Raw genomic sequence first — 13,685 nt, forward strand, 5'->3', positions numbered from 1 at the left:
GCACAGAGTCGATTTTCACTTAATACTTGTCAAGTTGTAATAGAGAACAGATGCTCTTACGTCTGAAGAAACATGCTGCCTTGACAAATTTTGAATGGTCTCAAAGAGGAATTTTGTTTTCCCCCCTTCATACCACACCATTTTATAGCTTAACTGGTGAGCACACAGCTCCATCTTGGGGCAAGGTCAGAAGGAAACATTGCCTGAGAGTCTCTTGGTATTTGGGCCACATAACTATCATGTTTGAGCATAGTCAGCCAGCTTCCTGCACCAACAGCACTGAGCTGTTTGTGGAATCAACTTCAGGAGCTAATGACCACAAGTATTTCCAGATAATGCATTTTCGGGGATTTCTTAGGGTCACTGGTGACATCATCATTACCAATTTCAAAGGACACTGTTCAGGAATCTTAGACCCTTAGACCTCATAATTAGCCAATCATTTCCTGCTACTGTCCTATTTGGGGGATGTTTCTCTCCTCTGGTTTTCTAAGTGTTTTTTTTTTTCCTTGCAAGTCTAATTTGTGCATCGTATTGTCAGCTATCCCTCAAATGATCTCTATTTAACTCTTTTCTCTTTTCCTTCTTCACCCTTGTTTATATAAATATGTCCACACTCATACCTTTACATACATGTTCTACTTTAATGACCACTGAATAGACACATAAAGCTCTTTATGTTTTCCTGATTTGCCCAGTATAATTGTGATCGACTAAATTTTACTGGGATATCATATAGGCTACTCACAGGTAATATGTCCCAAATTCTTTATTTCCTACTAAACCATATCTACCTTTTTTTCCCCCTACTTTGGAATCTAAATATCCTCCTCCTTTTACTTTGTGCCCCAGCCTTAATAATCCCAACTAATGATAAATCCTGCCCATCCTAGTCCGTCTGATAGCCTCAAACCTGTCCTTTCTCTTCACCGCCATAACCGCAGTTGTGTTCTTAGGTTGGGCTATCTGGAACACTGCAACAATTTTCTAATAGCCATTTCCCAATATTTAACCCATCCTTTCAACTGCAGAGCTACTATTTCAAAGAGGCAAGTTCCTTATATCATCGTCCTGCTTGAATTCTTTAAAGTCTTTTCCCATCTCTGTTAGGGATGAGCTGATTGAGTAATTAATGTTACAGAGGTAGACAACTTGTCTCCAATGCTGGCTTCTTTACTTACTAGCTGGTGAATTTTGTCAATTTATTTATTCTCTCTGTGCCTCATTTTCCTAATCTGTAAAATGGTATTAATATTGGACTGGGAGGAAAACAATGATTTCATTCCTATAAATCTGTAGCAGATGTTGGCACATGGTAAGTACAAGACAAATACTCATCGTAACATTATCAGTTGCCATCACCATCATTAATGTCATCATTCTAATCATTAGAGGGAAAAGACAATGGCATGACATTCAAGTCTTTTCATATCTACCCTTTTAGCCCTTTGAGCCTCACACTCTGATAGTTGTCCATAAATGCCTTTGAAGGCATTTTTCTGTTCAAATAGGATGTCTACTCTCCCTGCTAGTCTTCCTGTCATAGCATCCCCTTATCTGCCTATAAAAACTATAGTTTATCCTCTGAGTTATTCATCTTTGTGACACCTTTCCCCGAACACATAGTCAGTCAGGGCTTCTCTTTTCACTCTCCAAACTACCATATGCATATTTCCAATAGTGGATCGTTTGATTCTTATTTATTTCCTCTCTTTCCCAGAAGGCTGTGAGGATGTTGGAGGGCAAGAATTCAGTTTTGTTCACATCTCCGGTGCTTTGTAGAGTGTATGGAATATCATAGACACTTAAAAAGATTTTTAAATACATGGTATATACTCACTAGTTTCACCTTATGAATTGACGATTTGAAATAAGCATGTTTTTACTTGAGCAGAAAAGCCAGGTGGTCTTTAGAGGGAGTCTTGATTGAATATATACTTTCTAAAATGCTTTCTTTCTTCTGTTATAGTCATGCTGTACAAATCCCTTCCTTTATAACTCACATTTGTTCCGTTATCAAATGTAGATTCTAGCTCAAAAATGCCTTGGGAATCTAGCCTTTTTTTCTCCATCCCAACTCATCAGTTCTTGCTTAGCTGCTAGTTTTATGTTCCCCAAAAGAAATATGACACAATCCTTCTTCTGCTTAAAGGTTCTTTAGAACAAGTGAAAATACACACTATCTAGTTCTGAATGCAAAGCACTCTATCTCTGGAAACTTTCTTCAGTCTTATTTTCCATCATTACCCTAAACTACACTGAACTCTTTGTGGCTTACATCACTGGATAAAGTCTGTTACTCATCTGCACCTTTGTATACACTTTTACATTTGCCTGAAATCCCAACAATAGTTGTCCTCAAATCTCCAGTTCAAACAGCACTTCATTCCTTCTCTCATTCATTCACTCATTCCTTTGTGTTGATATACCTCTCCATTTCTCTCCCCACCACCACACCCTATCCTTATTTTTCATTCTTAATTCCTCTTTATGCACCCTTTCTTTCCCATATTTTCAACCATATTTTTTTCCTATTGGATCTTTCCTGGCAGCATAAAAATACACGTATCTCATGATGAGTGGATAAAAAAGATGTGGTATATATATACAATGGAGTATTACTCAGCAATCAAAAAGAATGAAATCTTGCCATTTGCAGCTATGTGGATGGAAGTAGAGGGTATTATGTTAAGTGAAATTAGTCAGAGAAAGACAAGTATCATATGTCCTCACTCATAAGAGGACTTCAAGAGACAACACAGTTGAACAGAAGGGAAGGGAAGTAAAAATAATATAAAAACAGGAAGGGGAACAAAACATAAGAGACTCTTGAATATTGAGAACAAACAGAGGGTTGCTGGAGGGGTTGTGGGGGGAAGGATGGGCTAAATGGGTAAGGGGCACTAAGGAAGACACTGGATGGGATGAGCACTGAGGGATGAATCACTGGAATTTATTCCTGAAATTATTGTTGCACTATATGCTAACTAACTTGCATGTAAATAAAAAAGTAAATAAAAACTAAAAAAAAATACACCTATCTCCCACATCAATAAGGAAACAAACAAAAATTCTAAACCAAATTCTCTCTACCCTACAACTTTAAGCCATCAACATCTATGTCTTTTTAAATGTTTATTTATTTAACATTTAAAATAGAGAGAGAGAGAGAGAGAGAGAGAGAGAGAGGAAGCACATAGAGAGAGAGAGAGAGAGACAGAGAGGAAGCACACATACAACTGGGGAAGGACAGAGAGAGGGGGAGACAGAGAATCCCAAGCAGGCTCCACTCTGTCAGCACAGAGTGTGATTCAGGGCTTGAGTCCATGAACAATGAGATCATGACCTGAGCCAAAATCAAGAGTTCAATGCTTAACTGACTGAGCCACCCAGGCACCCCTCTTTTTTTTTTTTTATTTATTATTTTTGGGACAGAGAGAGACAGAGCATGAATGGGGGAGGGGCAGAGAGAGAGGGAGACACAGAATCGGAAACAGGCTCCAGGCTCTGAGCCATCAGCCCAGAGCCTGACGCGGGGCTCGAACTCACGGACCGTGAGATCGTGACCTGGCTGAAGTCGGACACTTAACCGACTGCGCCACCCAGGCGCCCCAAGGCACCCCTCTTTTTACTGCTTTGTTTCTTAATGTTGGTCTACCCTCAAATTCTCCCTTTACCTCATCCTACCTAAGTTCGAGGAACCTGTGAAAAAAGCTACCCATCTTTTCACTAAAGCAGTTTTCATCAAGACTGCCAAAATGTCTTTATTGCCAATACAATGGTTACTTGATCTTTAAAAAAAAATCACTGAATTTAATAGTAATGTTTTGCATTTTCCTTGAACCATTCTCTCTTCTTCTTGACTTCAGGGATTAAAGCTTCTCTTGGCTCTCTAACTACATTTTTTTATTTTCTTTTATGGAATCATATTCTTACCTTCTCTCATGTTACATACTTGTTCCATATTAACTCACCTAGGTACAAAGCTATTTATAGCGGAATTGTAACAGATTTCAAAATCTTATCTCCTGAAATAATTTTAAAATTATCTCTTGGGTCTCTACCTGCAAAGGTCAAAGTACTTAAAGTTTAACATGGCTGGAACAGGTCTAAATATCATTTCACCCATGTTTTCTCCTTTTCTTCCACTCTATATATTGGTGATTGATCTCCTTATTCATTCTCCCTCTCAAGAGACAACTTGGAATTCAGCCTGTATTTCTATCATTCTCAATTCCCATATCCTGAATATTCTACTTGTGTGATATTGGCCATTTATCCCCATCTCCTCTCTTTCTTTCAACCTGAGTGTTGACTCTCATCTTTCTTTCCTGGTAGATATCAACAGTTCTTTAACTCATTTACTTGTCGCCAATCTTCTTTTCACTTCATTCATTCTGTAGTCAGAGGACAATTCTCTTTCAAAAATCACTTCGCCCTTCTCCTGCCAAAAATTCTTCTGCACCATAGTCTTGCTTTTATGCTCAAAATCATATTTTTCTAACAGTAATCGTTGTCTCATGCACCCTTCTGTGTTGTTCACCTTTCTACACCTTCTCTATGCCAAGTGCTTCTTTTGTGTTGCTCTCATCTATGACCTGGCCCACTCCATCTCATAATTCTACTTTCCTTCATTTGGCCTTCAGTAACAAGCTCCATGTGGTAGCTGGATAGCTTCCATCCAACAGCTTCTGGTCTACAGCATAATAGATTTGAGCCAAGTTTCTTCTTGGTAGCATCTGTGCAAATGTTGAGGGTCACTCTATGTGAATTAATTTTGTTCCTATGCCCATCCCCTGAGTCAACTGGCATACTGGGCTGCTGGAATTACAAGTCTGGGTAATACTCATTGTTGAGGAGGCACTGTGGCAAGGAAGGTCCCATGCAGTGACTGGTTTGGCCTAAGACACTGTATTTGACTGTTGAGTTTAGGGTGGAGTACTACTTGGACCATGGATGGATAGGGCAGAAGAGGTGGTCTTCAAGAGAAGTCAGGTGTTTTTTATGAGAGGAAGTATAAATCTCTACACTTAATCCTATCCTTGACTGGTACGACACAAATAACATTATGTGTGTGATGCCTTTCCTAACCTCTGATTTCTAGTTTAGGTTAGATAGTCCAAGTCTACATCTCTACAGCAATCTGTGTTCAAATATATAACATGTTGTTATTAGTTATAGGCCATAAACTCCTAATGGAAGAGACCTGTTTACAGTCACTTTGGCCTAGTGCCTGTCATAAATTTGCCACTTAATAAATGTTTGCTTTACTTAAAGATTGAAATAATAAATGAAAGCCATATTCTAGATCTTGGGTGAAACTTCAAAGTAGAAACCGTCTCTGGTTGTTTCAGAGTTACTTGTGCCACCCTATGTACAGTTTTTTAATGGGGTTTATCTATATGCATTTGTGTCCCTGGAAAGTATCTTATTAATCTTATTAATCTTTGAGCAAATATACTTTGCACAATTATGTTTTGTGAACAAATGAATGAATATGTGAGTGAGTGAATAAATGAATGATGAATGGAGAGTAATTTACTTCCTCATCTCTTCTGTGCCTCATTAAACCCTATGGATTCAGACAGAGAAGATTAAGCAAGAATTCCATCATTGTGCAATTGAGAAACTAGAAGTGCTGGGAAAGCCAAATTACATTTGCCATGGAGCTTTCTTTGTGACCTTAAGAATGACAGAATAGAATTTAGGTCTCTGACTCTATGTGCAGAGCTCATTTTGCCAAGTTGCATTGTCTGAATTCATATCCAAACATCCCAGTTTTCACTCAGACACTGGAACATTTGGGCTGTTTTATGTATGAGAATCAGGATACATAGTTGATTTCTTTAAAGGCTCTAACAGTTAGGGTCTAATAAAATTCCCTTTCCCTTCCTTTTATGTACCTTCACTTTAATGGTAGAAAGAGAATGTTATTTGCTAGACTCCGGATGGGACACATTTAATGTCTAATTAATTGGGTTTTAAGTTATATAAAAACTATTTTCTGCAGTTACTACTTCATTAAAAAGAGGCACAGCCATGTGCAATTTTTTTTCTTTGTATAAATAGAAAGCACACAGAAAAATGCACAAGCATTTGTTTTCATTTAAATATCAACTCCCAAATCCTCCCTTTCCTCAAATTTTCACATGGTAAGAAATCATGACTGTTTCTGGTACACTTCCCGCCAGTTAGCACTTCTAATATTCCCAAACTCAAAGACCAGGAAGCAAACATATAGGCTTGCACAGATTAGGTATTCAATAAAGATTTGCTGGACTCAACTGAATATAATGTTAAAATCTCCCCATCCTTCCTTTTTTTTTCTTTTTAAACTCACTTTTAACCTCTTGTTTTTGTTTTTGTTTTCCTTTCCTTTTTAACCTCTTCTACAATTTGCTACTTTTTGGCCGTGGGCAAGAACTTCCTTAATTAATTTTCATCTGTTAAATGGGTTTTCTACACATATTGAGTATATAAACTGTACAACACAGTGTGTTGAGTATTAGGGAAGACCATTTAATGAGACAGATACGAATCTATATATTGCTCAATTAATAGATCAATCAAAATACAGAGATATAATGTCCATCCCCTAAGAAACTTAAAGCCCACTGAGAAAGACTATGCTACTCTATATATTGAATAAATATACAGAGAAGTGTGAAGTTTTTACAGGAATATTTAACAAGTGTGAAGTTTTATGGGAATAATCCAGTCTCTGGGTAAAAGAAAGCTTCCCTAAGATCTTGGTGAAGATAGTTACTTTTTCATGTTTTTTTGGACAAGAGCCTCAAATATAGCATTACGATCTTTTCTATAAAAGCTGAAAATATGGAAACTGGTTTTCTAAATATGTCTGGATTTGACCAAGAAGAACCATTTTGTTTTAGTTTTATTTGAACTTCTGAGTATTTTCTCCAATGTGCATGTGCTCCAGCAACTCATATTTAGACTTTTATTTAGGGGCTTACAGTGCTCATATAAAGAAAATAGTTAAATGATACTTCGCAATCAGTAGTTTACATTGCATAATTTCTGCTAATTTACAATTCAATTTCCTAGGAAAATATAATTTTAATGATGTGGAGTGTACAAAGAAACATCTGTTGCCTCCCATCTTTTTTTCTGGAGGAGCCCTACATTTTAAGTCTGTATATTTTAGATATATCTCAAATCTCAGAGGCCTTTTGAGATAACCTTCACCACATTGTTGGTATTTTTCTAATATTTTCTAGAAAATTAGGATTGCCAATTCTTGTGATATTTTTCAGGCTCTATAGTTAACCTTTCCTGAATTTGTAATTTGTGGTTCTTAAAAATATTTATTTGGAAATAATTACATACTCATATACTTACAGAGAGGTTGTCTATACCTTCCATCCAGTCTCTGTCAATGGTTTCATCTTATGGTACTATACTAAAATATCAAAACCAGGTAATTCATATTAGCATAAGGGATACACACACACACACACACACACACACACACACATATAGTTATAATTATATACTGTGTCATTTTATCAAATGTGCCTGTTTGTGCAATCACCACCCCAATCAAAATACAAAATTATTCCACCACCACAAAGATCTTTGTCTTCCTTCCCTTTATGGTCAGAGCTTCCAAAATTTCTACCATTATCCTCAAACTCTGGCAACTGCTAATCTGTTTTCCATTCTATAATTTTGTTATTTCAATAAGGTTATATAAATGAAATCATACATTCCCTGGCATTATGATATTGGCTTTTTTCACTCAGCATAATACAAATTGTTGTATGCATCAAAAATGTGTTCCTTCTTACTGCTGACCAGTATTCCATGGTGTATTTACTACAGTTTGTTTAATCATTTACCAGTTGAGGGACATTTTTGTTGCTTCCAGTTTGGGGCTATTAAAAATGAAATTGCTATGAACAACCATGCACAGGTGTCTGTGTGGCCATAAATTTTCATTTTACTGGGATAAACGCAAAGACATTTCTTTTTTGCTAATATAAGCATTTAGTGCTATAAATTATTCCCTCTGCCTACGGTAGCTGCATTCAACACACTTTGATATGCTTTGTTTTCATTTTCATTCAATTCAATGTATTTTCTTAACTTCTTTTGACTCATGGCTTATTTACAGGTGAGTTGTTTAGTAACAAGTGTTTGGGATTTTCCTTTCCTCTTTCTGTTATTGATTTCTGGTTTGATTTCACTGTGATCATGGAACATACTCTGAATAATTCATTTATTTTGAATGTATTGAGGTTCTTCTTTTGGCCCAGGATATTGTTTTTCTTAGTATATATTCCAAAGATCCTTAATAAATGTTTTCTACTATTGTTTGGCGGGATATTGTTTTACCATATTTATAAATGCCAATTAGATCATGTTAATTTTTGAGGCCTTTCTGTTCTTCTATATCTTGCTGATGTTTATTTTTTTGGATCATTTTCTATCACTTGTTGAGAAGTGTTATAGTCTCCAATTATAAGTGTTGATTTTTTTTCCTTTCAACTCTATCAGTCTTTATTTCCCCTATATTTGCTTTTATTTGTGAGTTATGATACATACACCTATATGATTTTTATGTCTTCTTGCAGAAGTCAATGTTTCTCTATATTCTTGGTAACTATTCGATCTTAAGTCAACTTTATCTGATATTAATACAGCCACTCTTGTTTTCTTTTGATTAATGTTAGCATGGTCTACTTTTTCTTTCCTTTTACTTTCAATCTACTCATATTGTTTTATTTTAACTAAGTTCCTTTTGACAGCATATAGTTTGGTCATTTTATTTTTAAATCTGCCAATCTTTGTCTCTTAAAGGTGTATTTAGGTCATTTATAATTAACCTAAGTTTTGTTATGTTAGGGCTTAAGTCTTCATTTTATATTTTGGTTTTTGTTTATTCTCTACTTTTTTTTAAATTTCTTTGTGATGTTTTTGCCTTTCTTTGAGTTAGTTGAGGCTTCTTTGGAAACATGAGTAGTATCATTTTTATCTGCAGTGTGTTTTTGATTTTATGTCTTCAAAAAATTTTTAGTGATTGCCCTTGATCACAGTCCACTGATGCTTACATTTAACCAGTTCAAATGAAATGTAGAAAATTTAACTTACTTTGTGCTGCTTTGCTCTTTCTCTTCTTTAATGTTCATTTAGTTTTTGAATGTTTATTTTTAAAGTGTTTATTTATTTTTAAATGTTTATTTATTTATTTTGACAGAGAGAGAGAGAGCACATGCATGCATGCAAGGAAGGGGGAGAGAGAGAATCTCTGTCAGCACAGAGCCCAATGTGGGGCTTGATCTCACGAACCTGCAAGATCATGACCTGAATCGAAATCACGAGTTGGACCCTAAACTGACTGAGCTACCCAGGTGCCCCTGCTCTTCCTTTTTATAATACAGTTGTCTTAAGTATGTCCTCTGCATAGATGAACAACTGCATCAGATAATGTGATATATTTTTATGATTTTTGCTTAACATTATACACAACTTAAAAACCCTAGAAGAGAATGAGAATATATTGTATTTTTCCATATTTTTACACAATGCATTGTTCTTCCTTCATGATGTTCCAAGTATTCTTATTTAATTAAGCTTTTTATTTTACTTATTGCATTCTTTAGTTCTTTCCATTTGGTTTTTCTTTGTGTGTTCTATTTGCTGAGAGTTTTTATTTCTTTACTGATATTTTAATTTTTATCTGTTTCAGGTGTGCTTATAATTGCTTGTTGAAGAATTTGTAAGATGGCCATTTTAAAATCAGATGATTTTTTAAGTCGGATGACTTTAAAATCTCTAAAATCTCATTATTGATATTTATTGATTGTATTTTCTCACGTGAGTGGAGATTTTCTTATTTCTTGGTATAATGAGAGATTTTCTTTCTTTCTTTCTTTTTTATTTAAACCTGGGCACTTGGGGTCTTTTATTTGGAATATGTGGATTTTAATTAAGTCTTTTGTTTTCACTGGCCTCCTCTGTTTTGCCTTGGGAAAAGAGGTGGTTGGGGCACCTGGGTGGCTCAGTCGGTTGAGCATCCGACTTCGCTCAGGTCACGATCTCACGGTCCGTGAGTTCGAGCCCCGCATCAGGCTCTGTGCTGACAGCTCAGAGCCTGGAGCCTGCTTCAGATTCTGTGTCTCCCTCTCTCTCTGGCCCTCCCCCCGTTCATGCTCTGTCTCTCTCTGTCTCAAAAATAAATAAATGTTAAAAAAAAATTTAAAAAAAAAAGAGGTGGTGACACTTTGTTACTGCCAGTTTGGTGTGGGAGTCCCAGTTCTCTATTCAACCTCAACTGACACCTGGTGGCCTTTGCTTAGAGACCCTAGTTATTGCTGGGGTGAGGGGAGTTTCCACCTTCTATCTGGGTCTCTGTTGCTATCATCCTGGCTTGGAGAAGCATCTCCTTCCTGCTCCCCATCTGGCCTCTATGTTTGGGGTCACTTTTGGTGCCAATTGGTAGTAAAAGTTTTGACTTCCATTTGGCTTCTTTGATACCCCCAGTGTGTAAAAGAAGGGTACCCTATTACCGTGGGAAGGAGCTTCTTACATTCCTTTGTAACCATGAGACAGGTGGTGACTCGTTACCGCTTAGCAAGGAATTCAGTCCTTATGTTAGTTTCCTATGGCCGCCATAGCAAAGCATCACAGAGTAGGCACCTTAAACAAAAACTTGCTTTCTCACAGTTCTGGAGGCTAGAAGTCTGAGATCAAGGTGTCAGCAGGGTTGTTTCTTCTGAGGCCTCTCTTCTTGGCTTGTAGATGGTTGCCTGCTCCCGTGTTTTTACCTAGTCTTCCCTATCTATCTGCATCCTTATCTCCTGTTCTTATAAGGCCACCAGTTGTATTGGGTTAAGTTCTACTCTAGGAAGTCATTCTAACTTAATTGCCATTTTAAAGGCTCTATGCACAAATACAAGCCCATTTTGAGGTACTGAGGGTTAGGGCTTCCACATACAAATTTGAGTGGACACAACTCAGCCCATAACACTTCCAGTGCCTCTTTTGTTACCACCCAGCATGGGCGTTGATATGCTTTATGCTAGTCTGGCTAGGGTTCAGGTCTGGTCTTTCCATTTAGCCTTTTCTGATGGCATTGGGCCTGGGTGGGGGGCCACTGGTTTTTCTGCAGTATTTCATTAAAGTAGAATTTTTATTGGATAACAGTTTTCTGTCCTGTTAGGTCTCTCCTGGTCCTTTGCTTAAGAGAATAAACTTCTCTTGGAATGCCTTTTTTGTCTATACCTGTAGTTTTCTTTAGGTCGCCCACTTTTCCCACGCCAATTTTGGGACATTTGGAGCTCAAAGAAAACCCATAGCGCTCATTGCTATGTTTTCCTTCAGGGCCCATGGTCCCCGGTTAGTTTTCCTTCTTCCCTCCACCTTTCAGAGTCAGCCTGTGTTTGCTTTAAATGTAATGTCCAGAGTTTCTGGTTGTATTTAACGGGAATACTAGGAAAAATAATTCTGTTCCATCTTTTCAGAAGTGGAACTATAGTAGAGTCCATTTAAGATCTTTTGAATGATAATTTTCTACTAAAGCTTTCATTTATAACTGAATCACTTGTTTATTTTATATTTTTCCATTGGAAAAGAATTACTTTGTTGATTATTTTCTTTATACCATAAAATCTAAGTTTGTATAACTCACTTTAATTAATTTTAGTACCTTATTAGAGTTTCATTGGAGATCATTTATCTTGATAAAAATAAATATAACAAATTATAATGATTTTAAATAATCCAAAGTAGAGATAAGGGTATATTTTTAAAAAATTACTTATTTACACTATGTACTTTATCTCTTATAATTCTCATTATACACAAAGTTATCATAAGTATAAGAAGAAAATTTCATTAGATAAATACTCTTTAGATGGTATGAGGAAAAGTTAGCATATGGAATATTTTGCTAGGCTCTCCTAGGTCAGCTAGCTTTTAGCTAAACTTACAATGTTTGACTCTAATCATAGTCTGTCAGATCTCATTTTTAAATATTTGGCTTGTTTTCCACAAGTAAGTGTGCCATAATTATTTCCTTTGGAACGTACATTGCACCACATATATGGCTTCCTCCACTGATATATCTGATAACATCCCAAACACTCCACGTGGGCCAATTCAAGATGACATCAACACCTGCAGTGGCATGAAAAATTTACCCAAGGAGAAGGAAAGCACCAGTTTTTCCCAGACTAAGCATTTTATGTTATATATATATATATATATATATATATATATATATATATATATAGTTAAATATTCATACAACTCTAACGTTAACCAAGATTATTACAGAGTTTTTGCTGTGACCTCTTTCTGTACTTTTCAGTAGCTAATAATCCTAACCTGGGACCGGATTGCTTCTTCATCTTTTTTCATTCTTCCTTATCTCTTTTTCTATTTTTCTTTTCATTCCTTCTTCATCTTTTTTCCTTTCATCCTGCCCTGTGAAGGGGAGGTGATTCTGAAAAGTCCAGCTGCAGTGTCCTCTTCTTGACGATGAGAGCCCCTGGGAAGATATTTAGAGGGTGGGAGGAGAATGCTTTTGCGTTATTCTTATGATTCTCTCTCCCTGTGTTGCTGCAAAGTGTTTGTATCGCTGTACTTAACAAGACAGCTCTGGTTGGTTGGGTTTGGGGGGCTTTCCCATACAGGTACTTTTGCTGGATTCCAGGAACTATTTCTTCCCTTTCCCTTCCCCTTTAAGATAAGGATGTCAAGCATTTCCCATTGTTGCTAGCCCCATTTCTTATTGCCTTCCCTTAAGCCTATCCACAAAATAGCCCTTTAATAAAATGTCCTGGATTACCTAATCTCAACGTGTCATCTTTTTTAAGTTTTGTTAACTAAAAATATATCCATCTTTGAAATTTCAGTATCAATCTCTTTAGTACTGATATCCAGTTTCCAAAGTAATTTTCAATGTGTTCTAGATATTTTATTTCTTATAAATTCATGGAAAGTACTTGTGCATTTCTCTCAATGTTCTGGAGAACATTGCATATAAAAAATATTGCTATTACGAATACAATTTCCAAACATGGTTCATACCACAGACAGTTTCCTTGGCTTAATTCGGAGAACAGCATTTACTTTGGAACTCTGGAATCCAACATTTTCCTGATAAGGTTAGTCTATTAAAACCAATCTAGCATATTAAATATAACAAAGGCCGATGTCTAAATAAAAACAAACAAAGAATTTAGGGTATAATATTCTTCTTGCAGTGCCATTAGATTTCAGTTCCATTTCTGATAATCAGCCTTGTCTTCTACCAGGAAGAATTTCAAGGGTTTTAATAAATTGATCCACCTGTGTAATGAGTCTTTATTGACTTTGTTGGTTTGGCATGCTATGTCCTCTCTCTGTTTTAAGTTAATAATATCTTGTGTTTGGTAGTTAGCTGTGTGTCACTTGGCTTACACAGACTTCTTGGTAATTATTGCTCCAACATTTAATTTGTTTTGCTCTTTCTTTTCTCCAGAAATCCAAAGTTAGGCTGCAAATTGTGCTTCTGGGTGTCTTTAAGGCAGATCTGTTTTTGACCAGTCTTGTCTCAGTTTCCTACATAGCCAGCTGCTCAACTGTACTGCTATCATCCATCAACTCTGCATGTTGAAACTCACAAAAGCGAATTGCTTTTAGCATTGCTTCCAAACTGGTAGCTGGCTCGCATCAAGTTG

The sequence above is a fragment of the Prionailurus bengalensis genome, chromosome B2 (assembly GCF_016509475.1).
Source record: "Prionailurus bengalensis isolate Pbe53 chromosome B2, Fcat_Pben_1.1_paternal_pri, whole genome shotgun sequence".
NCBI lineage: Eukaryota > Metazoa > Chordata > Mammalia > Carnivora > Felidae > Prionailurus > Prionailurus bengalensis.